Source organism: Carassius carassius, chromosome 4 (assembly GCF_963082965.1).
Source record: "Carassius carassius chromosome 4, fCarCar2.1, whole genome shotgun sequence".
NCBI lineage: Eukaryota > Metazoa > Chordata > Actinopteri > Cypriniformes > Cyprinidae > Carassius > Carassius carassius.
The window spans coordinates 6323779-6337821 of NC_081758.1; positions in this window are offsets into that span (position 1 = coordinate 6323779).

The following is a 14043-nucleotide window of genomic DNA, read 5'->3' on the forward strand; positions in this document are numbered from 1 at the left end:
AATTTTCACATGACGAAATGAAAACATAAAGGCAGCATGTTAACATTTCAGATCAATATAACCATTGGTCCTGTTTGCACAGGTTCGGTATTGCTATCGTTCTCAACCCGTTGACGCTGTCCTGAATGAATGGATTACAGTCAGAATAGAGGCTTCATCAACAAACTTTAACTGTACTTTTCACTCATGTATATGTACCTTCTCCTGTCAAGCAGAAGCCACACATTTCAGCATGTTGGGTCAGCCCACCGTCCCGTGGCTGGATGCTGGGGCGATAAGATATCGGAGTCTCTCTGCGGCCCGAGCTCAGCAGCGTCCCGCAACACCTCTCACCTCCCTCACAACTCCGCGCTCTGCTGGGGCCCTGGGCTCGGGGCTGGAGCTGGAGCTGACACATTTCTGCTAACAATCACATCACACACTGGACCCACATTCCGCCTTTCTGGTCCCTTTGGTTTTTTCTCCTCCATTCACTTCCAAAAGAGCCTCCGACCAATGGGTCGGATCCCACCGGCAGACGCCCCCCACCGCGCGCGTGTGTGTAGAGGTCAGAGTCATTAAAACAGTTCGACAAGTTTGCTATTACAATCTTATTCTTAAAACGTACAGGGCAATCCCTCTGTTTTTAAAATATCTTCTTTGTCATGTTCAGAAGAGAGAGAGAGAGAGAGAGAGAGAGAGAGAGGTATTCTCTGATGAGGGTCAATGGTTACGAAGTTGCATTTTATCAGTTACTTGTTATTTGCTATAAATGCTGACTATATAAAAAAAAAGCCACCTGGAGAAGCATTCACTTTTAAAATTCCATTGAAAATATTATTATTAAATATATATGTATATATATATATAAATACAGTAAATGTACCGTTATGCTTAGAATGTTTTGCTGAGAAGTTTAAGGTGTGATCACGCGTTTGCTCGTTGTAATATGCTGCCCTCTGTTGGCTGTTGTGGCTTGTATTATTTGGCTTGAACGCGGAAACAGAACTCCAATTTCACAAGCCAGCCATGAACAACCAAAACAACGGAAGAAAAGACAAAGACATAACCAATACAGTTTTCTTGAGAAAGATGCATGCAGTTTTATTTTGTAATCACTATACATATTGGATACTATACATGTGCTTTCCAAATCCACCAATGCTGTTATATATAGTAGCCTATATGTACTAGTATATTCATTGGATGCTAGACAACACCATTCTCTATTATCTATTCCTGCCAGAAGACTGTATTCCAGAGCACTTCCAGCACACTCAGTGTCAGAGTTCACTCACTTGTTTTCATTCACTGTCATTCTGTGTGAACTAGGGTTCGCCATGATTTTGCCAAGTAAGACATGTTCCTGGATGAACATCTTTTGAAAACCTTACCCAACCTATAATTTATTCCCAAAATCAGTGAGAAATGATAGCTGATTAACAAGTGTGTAGAAGCACCTAACTCTGGTTGTAAGCCTAAAACAGATATTTCCTGAAAAGTTATATCTCAATTCTGATTGGTTGATTGGAATGTTATACATGGTGAAATCACACTCAACTTGAACTAGGCAACACTGAATGAGAGTATATGGGGAGATTTCTTGTACAGCTGTAGTAGATCTCTGAATCAACTGTAAAACTCTTCCTGGTGTTTGTTTGGACGCATCTCAAGTTAATTTACTAAACTGAACAAAAAGTTTTGTTGCCAAAATTTGATAAAGGGTTTATTCATCAGCTACTTTATCTTTGCATAATCTTAAGAGATTATAATTTCTGTCAAGGGATCTAAAGTGCTGATTTATGACCATTTTCAATGGTGTGTCAGAATATGGAGAATAATAAAACACACTGTAAAACAACGTTTTGGTGAGTTCTATGAAATTGGCACATGGGAGAACAGAGAAAATGTACCACCTTTCCGCCCAAATGGAGTCTGCAATTCTCTGTCAATTTTAAGGATGCATTTATGGCATAAGAGGTTAATAGACAGTACAATGTACTCAATGCAATACAATCATATTACAAAGTTTTACTGTACAAAATCATTTTACTTCATTTCTACTTCATTACTACTTTTACTTCATTTTATTTTGCATGGATTCATTACTATAACAATATCCCCAGCAATTAATTTAATAATGTTATTTAATGGTCCTATTTTACTACACCTGTGCATGTTTTGTAATTAGATGTCAGTTATTTGTAATCTCAAAAAAAAAAAAAAAACTGGGCTCAAACATTAAAAACTCAAAAGTAATGATCATGTAGCTCATGCACAATTTTCCATTCATCATAAAACAGTTACTGCCATTTTAGTTACAGTTATCTCTGATTAATTGTAATTTAATTGTAATATGTCTTTAAAAAACAATATCTGCACAAATAAGTATCATAAATGATCTGTGTAATGGGGCTTGCTGGTGAAAAAGAAGCTGCTCCAGCCCCATGTTATAGACCTATTGAAGACCTTTAGTATTCTCAAATTTAATGTGCAGAGCCTTTGCAGTAATCCAAATGCATTCATATTGTTTTATGGCTTTTGTCTCATAAGACAAATTAAATGTTAGTGCAGTGGTTTGTCTGCTCTATAGCGAATCTTGAGTCACATTTGTCTTCATTTGGCTTCATTGGCATCGGGTTCAAAGTTAGGCACTTGTCAGCGGGACAGGCTGGCAGATCACACCAGCTACTATGAAAAATCTAATAAGTTGTCTATCCATAAAACATGGCCAATACTTGTATATAGGAGGTGCACAGGGTCATACCAACAAAGACAAAACAGCATCATGATAACACAAATTAATCTAAAACAAGATTTGACTCTATTTTATTGTAAGATTACATATCATGTGAGGTTTAAATCATGTATATTTTACATTTTAAATAATGTACCGATTAAAATTTATTTATATTTTTTGTTTTACTCTTACAGTTTTTTATTTACATACTGGCAATCTTCAACTGTGTACTTGAATAATTATAAAAATTGGTAAATGTCGCCATCGTGTGGACACAGTAGCACACTTTTTCAATTTATATCAAAAATCTTCAGCCCCAGTGTTCTGCAAAGATTAGCTCGAACTCACAAACACACCTGAACCAGAGAATCAAAGTCCTCAGGATCGCTTGAAAATCACAGAAAGTTTTTTTTATTATTATTTTATTTTATTTATTAAGCAGGTTGAAAATAAACTTCAAAGGACAGTGGGTCTCAGCAAGGTTGAAATCAATTGCTACCAGTCTATAATATCATATCTCTTTTGTGAATAATATATTATAAATTACCTTTACAGTTAGTAACCAACCAGTAATAACCAGATGATATATCAGTTAATGCATAATTCTTCATGCAGTACAGGGGTCTTATTTACAAAATGTTGCATAAAAACCGCCCTACGTTTGATCTTACGATCATCTCTTAAACGTGTGATTCAGAGAAACTAACGTGTGTACGCCTCTCTTTCAGATATGAAATCTGTCAATCGCAAATTATCCTTAAATTGTGAGCAGCAGAATGGTTTCAGACGAACGCCCGAACTATATTGATGTCATAAGCATATAAAAGAGCATCAGTCAACGTACAAATCCTTTACTTAAGAATGGCCCAGCAGCAGTTTTAACATTATGTGACATGACATCTGACGCACAGATGCCATTGGCATGTGTCATTGGACAGTGGCATGTGTCATTAAAACCTGTGACACATGTCGGTTTTCAGTGGCATGTGTCAGTGTGCAGTGACATGTGTCACTAAAAGCTGTGACACATGTCAATAGACTGCGTCATGTGTCAGTTGCTGCGGTGCGTGTCGCACCTTCGGTAGTGACTGACACCTGCTGCTGGGTGTCGCTGCATAGTAGATGTAGATTGCGTGACACACTCACTTAATGGCAGAACGATACTGAATTAACCAGTGTTGGGAAGGTTACTTTGGAAATGTAATAGGTTACAGATTACAAGTTACCCTGTTTAAAATGTAATAGTAGTGTAACTTTTTCAATTACTTTATTAAAGTAATGTAACTAATTACTTTTGAGTACTTTTTGATTACTTTCTAAATTTGTGAAAATTAAAGAATAATAAATAAAAGCATATACATCAACTTAAATACAGTTATCTAATAAGCATGTGACGTATTCTGTGTAATAAACTCCTGAAACATTGGTGTTTTTTTTGAAACTGCTGTCTCTGTATATGATGATAGTTTTCTCATATAAGTAAAATGCACATGAAGTGACACAGAGCAGTTCTAGAAATTATGTTTTTGTGCTCGTGTACTCCTATATTGAGGCAGCAGAAGTTGAAAACACTGCAAGCTTCAGCCCTATGTGTAGTAAATGAAACCATGTCTTTGCCATTAATTTACAGGAGGGGCGGACTGGGAAAAAAATTCAGACTGGAAAATTCAAACTCATACAAACAAATTCATGGACAAAACTATTTTTTGTATGGACCTGACATAAAAAAGGTTTAAATCTTTAATTTGGGGACATGCAAAATAATTAAAAGTTCTCTCCTGAACTGCACCTTCACTTCTATTTTTCTCTTCAGTCTCTTTATTTTGCTCTGTTATCCATCTCTCTCATGACTTTAATACTCAAGATTGAACAAAACTATACTTTACAATACAATACTCTACAATACTACAATATCTTTATAGAAAAATCCTAATACTGTACACGAGTCATGTTTTTCCCTTACAAAAAATTACCATGCTTTTATTAGCCTATATAAAAGTAAAATAACCTTGTTTTTTTTGCAAATGGATTTGTATTTATTTTTAAATAAATACATTTGTAAAATAATTTTACATTTTTGGTTATCACAGTTAAACAATAGTAGCCATTTTCTCTGGATTTATAGTTAAATATTAAAATGTTAATTTTCGTAAGGGTTGTGTTGTTGTCTGTCGTAGCTCCCCCTAAACCTATAAAAAAAATCGGATTTTTTTTTCAGCTAAATTCCTACTGTAACATTACAACAGATAATAATGATGTCCTTTATATAGTATTTTGAGTGATGACTGATGAGCAACGTACTGCTGCTTGATTAAATAAATAAAAAAACAAAGACATAAAAGCATCTTTACAGATGAAACTGACCTAAAACCCTGAACAGAAGTTCTGCTTCTCTGCTCCAGCAGTCCACTCTATTCTTCTCTCTCTCTCTCTCTCTCTCTCTCTCTCTCTCTCTCTCTCTCTCTCTCTCTCTCTCTCTCTCTCTCTCGCATTGATTACTCTGAGTCTGATCCAAACCGTTTGGCGGAGGCGCGGAGAGCGTGCGAGTCATGACTAAAAATTCATGACTTATCAGAGATTTAATTATCAAATGGCGGATTCGCAAATGATCGCTTTAGTACATTCGGCAGGCAATTATACAATAATGATATTAAATAGTGGGGCAAAATCGGCTGCCAGGCCACCGGGAATTGTCCCGGTTCTCCCGGTGTCCAGTCCGCGCCTGATTTCCACAGACACGCAGAGTCATATATTGTGCAAGTCATATATTGCATTTTTGGGGCTTTATATTCACAGACACTAGTCCATGTCATGTTTTGATTCAAGTGTACTGACCTACTTTTGATTTAGTCATCCAAAATGTGGGATATCCCTTCCGCGTTAGGCATTTCGTTTTTATGACTGGATTCTACGAACCAGACTGTGTTTCCGCATCCCGGACATTATTAGGGCGGTATGTCTCAGAATAGTCAGTGCAATGTGGGAAAGAAATCAGTTAAATCTGTATGTGGATGTGTGTAAATATTCAAATGTAATCCCCTTTGTAATCGTAAAAAAATTCATAAGTAACTGTAATTTAATTACTCATTTTTTCTTAGTAACTGTAACTAATTACAGTTACAATAATTTTGTAATTAAATTACGTAACGCCGTTACATGTAACTAGTTACTCCCCAACACTGGAATTAACAGTATGTTATTGTCAAACATACGTCTTAGTACATCGCGGAGTTCATTTGTACAACAAATATTGAGTTTCTAGATTGAGATAAAAATGTGTCTTACGCCTCTTAATGTGTATTTTTCATTGTAAGTTTATTTCCAGTTGACTGCTTTGTGCAATGCATTCAAATACGGAAATACGATTTTTTTTTTTTTTTTTTGCATAGATTTGACAGTTCGGTTCAATTATAAAATAATATAGAGATTATGCATAGGCCATAAAAAAAATAAAAAAATAAATAAAAAAAACGTTTTAATCAAATGTGCCACCACTAACTGATTCTTGGCAATCAGGAATTAGCTACATGGAAATATAAACTGATGAGAAAATGCCACACACCATTATGATGTCTACTATTCTAACATGCTTTATAAAAACTTACACCAACCAGTCAGAAGTGTGCTTGACCTTGAAGTCTGTAATGTCATGTAAGTCTGCAACATAATGTAAGTCTATGCTATATTAAACAAAGTTTGTACTTATTAACTGTCTTCAGAAAGTCAAATGCTTTGACAAAACATTCAGGCATCTCCAGAAGAAACATGCTCATAGTGTTTATTGTTACACAGTTACAATTATAAACTGAATGACATTTAATATATATATAATAAAAAAAATATATAATATAAAAAATAGCCTATATAATGATAATCTGGCACTGGCCAATGCTAAATTTATACTGACACCTGCTGACGTGCTCGCAGCGTCAAACAAAAACAAAGGATTACAGTAACGGATACTAATAAGTATTAATGCGGTATTCGTAGTGATCCATGATAATTCTCCAACATTATGTGACATGACATCTGATGCACATGTCATTCTCACATGCCACTATGCTTAGTGACACTTCCGGTTTTCAGTGGCATGTGTCAGTGTGCAGTGGCATGTGTCACTAAAACCTGACACATGTCGGTTTTCAGTGGCATGTGTCACTAAAAGCTGTGACACGTCAATAGACGGCGTCATGTGTCAGTTGTTGCGGTGCGTGTAGCGCCTTCGGTAGTGACTGACACCTGCTGCTGGGTGTCTCTGCATAATGTAGATTGCGTGACACACTCACTTAATGGCAGAACGATATTGAATTAATTAACAGTATGTTATTGTCAAACATACGTCTTATTACATCACGGAGTTCATTTGTACAACAAATATTGAGTTCCTATATTGATATTTTTCTGGTGTGTATCGAATAATTGGTAGTCTGCGTGATCACCCACATACAAAGGCACTGGTAGGCTATTGCACAACAATCAGTGTCATCTGCCACTCATATACAGTGTCACATCTTGACATCATGTTTGAAAAACAAATAATAAACTTGTAAATAATGTGTCAGTGGAGAGTGGCATGAGTCACTTAAAGCATCACTAAAACTTGTGACACATGCCACTCTCCACTGTCACATGCCAATGAAAATTGGACAGTTCAGCTGTTTTCAAGTGGCATGTGTCAGTGGAGAGTGGTTTGTGTCAATAAAACTTGTGACATGTGCCAATTGCTTATTACTAAATATATAATTTGCAGTGATAGTGGCCTACTCTGTACATTGTTGTGTTAGTATAATATACAGGCCTCCAGTGCTGACGTGTTTGCATTTTTAAAATGGTATGATTGTGTATACCAATGTAATAAATAATACATTATATAAACTGTAAATATGATGTATAATTGCAACTATATAAACATAATTATATACTCACTCCCAGCTATTTTTTTTGCCAGTCATGCATTATTTAGGTGCTTGTTGAATTTTATCCATTTTAATATTAGTTGCATCATAAATTACTGGCATTTTACGCTTCCAGTTTTTTTTACAGTGCCATGCTTTTGTGAAGAAAAAAAACTGATAAAAAAGAAGCCACTGGTATTGTTTTAAATGTGATAAGATTATACAAAGGCAAAATGCATTTGAAAAACATCTGCAGAAACAAGGTAAGAGCTAGGATGTTATTATATGATTATTAATCATGCTATAACTAAACTCATAACCAATTAAAATTGTTTCACCAACTTGTTATTCTTGTTTTGCAGGTTGCATGGTGACATCTTTCAAAGACCTGCCAGAAACAAGTATCTATTTGTATTTGTATCTTAGTTTATTGATATTTGAAGCCTACTTCCAATTATGTTTTCTGACTCAATATTCAAATGTAATTGTTGTCTCAGAAATGGCATTTACTCTTGGTTTTGTCAAGAAGGTCTACAATATATGTACCTAACCTGCCTACATAAAATGTATGACATGAATTTATCAAACTCACATATCCACTCCTGTACTCCCTGTACACACACGACTGTGCAGATACACACAGCTCCAACGTCATCGTCGATTTCTCTGACTACATGACGGTGATAGGCCTGATCACCAACAACAATGAGCCGGCCTACAGAGGGAAGGTGAGCACCCTGACTAAAAGGTGTCAGGAGAACCACCTCTCACTCAACATCGACAAGACCAAGGAGCTGGTGGTGGATTTCAGGAGACAGAGCAGAGAACACACACCCATCTCCATCGACAAGACATCTGTGGAGCGGGTAAGCAACATCAAATTCCTCGGCGTTAACATCAATGAGGATCTCACCTGGTCCATACACACTGACGCAGTGCTGAAAAAGACACATCAACACCTCTTCTTCCGGAGATTTGGAATGAGGTTTGGAATGAGCCCCAGCATCCTCAGAGCATTGTACACATGTACTATAGAAAGCATCCTGACGGGCTGCATCACTGCCTGGTCTGGAAACAGCACCACTGGCAACCGTAAATTGTTGGAGGTGAGCTTCCCTCCCTCCACGACAACTACACCAGGCGGTGTATAAGGAAAGCCTGGAGGATCATCAGTGACTCCAGCCACCCGTCCCACAGACTGCTCTCTCTGCTGCCCTCAGGAAGACGTCTCCGCAGCATCCGATCCTGCACTAGCCGACTGATCATCATACTAATGACCAGTCAGATCTACAGAAAGGTTTCTTTGTTACAGCCAAAAACAGTAGAGGCCAAAGAGTGCCAATACATGTACTAAAAAATACCACCTCTGGCATAGTAAAATTTGACTGACTTAAACTGTGTACAAAGATTGGAGAAAATTTGCCACTATGGTTTTAATGCCCTGTTGAATAGTAAATTTTGAATGATTTGGAGTACTGTATGCAAATACAAGAACAAAGGCATTGCTTTAAATTACACATTTGTTGAGTCTCTTTTGTGTCTGTGCTTGCTGAAAAAAGTTTCTACATTTTATATGCAACCACTGACTTGAACTCATGATTAATCTATAATAACAACTACAAATACATGTAAAATATAGATATAATTTAAATATTTGGCAAATAGTTCTCATCTATGGCGTTAATATTTTTTGAAAATAATTTAAAAAAACTATGTAACAAGAAACTAAATATATTTCTAACTGTGTGAACAAGCATTTCTTCTGGAGATGCCTGAATGTTTTGTCAAAGCATTTGACTTTCTGAAGACAGTTAATAAGTACAAACTTTGTTTAATATAGCATAGACTTACATTATGTTGCAGACTTACATGACATTACAGACTTCAAGGTCAAGCACACTTCTGACTGGTTGGTGTAAGTTTTTATAAAGCATGTTAGAATAGTAGACATCATAATGGTGTGTGGCATTTTCTCATCAGTTTATATTTCCATGTAGCTAATTCCTGATTGCCAAGAATCAGTTAGTGGTGGCACATTTGATTAATTTTTTTCTTTTTTTTTGTTATGGCCTCTGCATAGTCTCTATATTATTTTATAATTACAAATGATACAACCGAACAGTCAAATCTATGCAAAAAAAAACAAAACAAAACAAAAAAATCGTATTTCCGTATTTGAATGCATTGCACAAAGCAGGCTACAGGAAATAAACTTACAATGAAAAATACACATTAAGAGGCATAAAACACATTTTAATCTCAATCTAGAAACTCAATATTTGTTGTACAAATGAACTCCGCGATGTAATAAGACGTATGTTTGACAATTACATACTGTTAATTAATTCAATATCGTTCTGCCATTGAGTGTCACGCAATCTACATTATGCAGCGACACCCAGCAGCAGGTGTCAGTCACTACCGAAGGTGCGACACGCACCGCAGCAACTGACACATGACGCAGTCTATTGACATGTGTCACAGCTTTTAGTGACACATGTCACTGCACACTGACACATGCCACTGAAAATCGACATGTGTCAGGTTTTAGTGACACATGCCACTGCACACTGACACATGCCAATGGCATCTCTGCGTCAGATGTCATGTCACATAATGTTAAAACTGCCTCTAGAATGGCGAGTGGCAAGAACTGCTTAGTTTACCCGCAGTGATCCGAGTCCAACTCTGCCAAAACACAAAGAAAAGTGTCTGTTTGCGCAATAAGCACTTTTCCACATCTGTTTTATAAACCTTAACGTTTGCGTGGATTTTAGCCTACGCACACTCAATCAAATCTGCTGAGGAGCTGGAGAAACTCTTAATGTGAACAGAAGGGGCGCTAGTTGACCAGAACTGTCTCATAATAGCAGTTTATTTGATGACTGTACAATGACCACTGACAAACCAGGATCATTCAGCTGATAGAAAGAAGGTCTAATGTCTTGGCTGACAGACCTTGGTTGGGAGAGATCTGTATATTTTTGGTTTCTGAAAACCTTCTGGACACCAAGAACATATTCTACTTCAGTGGTCATAGCTTATCTGAAACCACACAGCATTAAAAACTGCTAGATCCGATTACTTTTCTTCTCTTTTAGATGAAAACAAACCCCAGGTATTTATTCAATACAGTGGCTAAATTAACGAAAAATAAAGCCTCAACAAGTGTTGACATTTCCCAACACCACAGCAGTAATGACTTTATGAACTACTTTACTTCTAAAATCGATACTATTAGAGATAAAATTGCAACCATTCAGCCGTCAGCTACAGTATCACATCAGACAGTGCACTATATACCCCCTGAGGAACAGTTCCACTCATTCTCTACTATAGGAGAGGAAGAATTGTATAAACTTGTTAAATCATCTAAACCAACAACATGTATGTTAGACCCTATACCATCTAAGCTCCTAAAAGAGGTGCTTCCAGAAGTCATAGATCGTCTTCTGACTATTATTAATTCCTCATTGTCATTAGGATATGTCCCCAAAACCTTCAAACAGGCTGTTATTAAGCCTCTCATCAAAAAACCACAACTTGACCCCAAAGAACTAGTTAATTATAGACCAATCTCGAATCTCCCTTTTCTGTCCAAGATACTAGAAAAGGTGGTATCCTCACAATTATATTCCTTCTTAGAGAAAAATGGTATATGTGAGGATTTCCAGTCAGGATTTAGACCGTTTCATAGTACTGAGACTGCTCTCCTTAGAGTTACAAATGATCTGCTCTTATCATCTGATCGTGGGTGTATCTCTCTATTAGTCTTATTGGATCTTAGTGCTACGTTTGACACAATTGACCACACCATTCTTTTGCATAGACTTGAACACTTTGTTGGCATCAATGGAAGTGCATTAGCATGGTTTAAATCGTACTTATATGACCGCCATCTGTTCGTAGCAGTGAATGAAGATGTATCATATCGATCACAAGTGCAGTATGGAGTACCTCAAGGCTCAGTACTAGGGCCGCTACTCATCACGCTTTATATGTTACCCTTGGGAGATATCATCAGGAAACATGGTGTTATCTTTCACTGTTATGCTGATGATACTCAGCTCTATATTTCTTCGCGGCCCGGTGAATCACACCAATTTGAAAAACTAATGGAATGCATAGTCGATATAAAAAAACTGGATGACGAGTAAATTCTTACTGCTAAATTCTGAAAAAACAGAGGCGTTAATTATAGGACCTAAAAACTCTGCTTGTAATAACCTAGAACACTGTCTAAGACTTGATGGTTGCTCTGTCAATTCTTCGTCATCAGTTAAGAACCTAGGTATGCTATTTGATCGCAATCTTTCCTTAGAAAGCCACGTATCTAGCATTTGTAAAACTGCATTTTTCAATCTCAAAAATATATCTAAATTACGGCCTATGCTCTCAATGTCAAATGCAGAAATGTTAATCCATGCATTTATGACCTCAAGGTTAGATTATTGTAATGCTTTATTGGGTGGTTGTTCTGCATGCTTAGTAAACAAACTACAGCTAGTCCAAAATGCAGCAGCAAGAGTTCTTACTAGAACCAGGAAGTATGACCATATTAGCCCGATCCTGTCAACACTGCACTGGCTCCCTATCAAACATCGTATAGATTTTAAAATATTGCTTATTACTTATAAAGCCCTGAATGGTTTTGCACCTCAGTATTTGAATGAGCTCCTTTTACATTATAGTCCTCTACGTCTGCTACGTTCTCAAAACTCAGGCAATTTGATAATACCTAGAATATTAAAATCAACTGCGGGTGGCAGATCCTTTTCCTATTTGGCGCCTAAACTCTGGAATAACCTACCTAACATTGTTCGGGAGGCAGACACACTCTTGCAGTTTAAATCTAGATTAAAGACCCATCTCCTTAACCTGGCTTACACATAACATACTAATATGCTTGTAATATCCAAATCCGTTAAAGGATCTTTAGGCTGCATTAATTAGGTTAACCGGAACCGGAAACACTTCCCATAACACCCTATGTACTTGCTACATCATTAGAAGAATGGCATCTACGCTAATATTTGTTTGTTTCTCTCTTATTCCGAGGTCACCGTAGCCACCAAATCCAGTCTGTATCCAGATCAGAGGGTCACTGCAGTCACCCGGATCCAGTACGTATCCAGACCAGATGGTGGATCAGCACCTAGAAAGGACCTCTACTGCCCTGAAAGACAGCAGACCAGGACAACTAGAGCCCCACTAGGTTCCTTGCCGCTGTCGTCTCTGGCTTGTTTAGTTGGGGTCACTTCATCTACAGCGATATCGTTGACTTGATTGCAAATAAATGCACAGACACTATTTAACTGAACAGAGATGACATCACTGAATTCAATGATGAACTGCCTTTAACTATCATTTTTGCATTATTGACACACTGTTTTCCTAATGAATGTTGTTCAGTTGCTTTGACGCAATGTATTTTGTTTAAAGCACTATATAAATAAAGGTGACTTGACTTGACTTGTTATTTATGAATTAAAATAATTTATTTATTTATTTATTGTTGCGGGTTCCACATAGGGGAGAGTGGGGTGAGTTGATAGTTTTTTTTAATTTTTATTATCATTTATTTTTACTTACAGTGAGTTGACCGTATGACCAAGAGCGATTCTAGATTTTCATTTTATTATTTAATAATAATAATATATTATTATTATAAGATAAAACATGTTTGATTAATATGGGTCATATACTAAACCTATAGCAGTTGCCTATTCCACTGTATTGCATAGACATTTATAACATTTGAGTACTGAATAAGCCATATTCAAGTCAGTCATGATCTTTCTTTCTCTCTCTCTCTCTCTCTCTCTCTCTCTCTCTCTCTCTCTCTCCCTCCCTCACACACACACAGACACGTTTGTTTTTGTGAAAAGTGGGGACATCCCATAGGCATAATGGTTTTTTATACTGTACAAACTGTATTTTCTATGGCCCTACACCAACCCTACACCTAACCCTCACAGGAAACTTTGTGCATTTTTACTTTCTCAAAAAAACTCATTCTGTATGATTTATAAGCGTTTTGAAAAATGGGGACATGGGTTATGTCCTCATAAGTCACCCTCTCCTTGTAATACCTGTGTCATATATAACATGTGTTCATGTTTCCCTTGTAAAAAAACACAGTATTTTTCACACAATTCACCTATCTGTATACCGCTGTTTTCACTGTTATAAAAACGGGCTGATGACTTCCTTGTTCCATAAAGTCCCTCCTTCAGCGGTTCCTGTGTTGTGATTCGACACCAGCTTAGCGCACGCTGCCCGCCTGGAAACGCGATTGGGCTAGTTTTGAGAAGCAAGTGGGCAGGATTTGTTTTAAAAACCTGGCAATCCTGATCTGAACGCACGTGCTGGAGATGTACTTATAATCACAGGAGCGTTTTTACTGACGAGATGCGCATGAAAATCGCA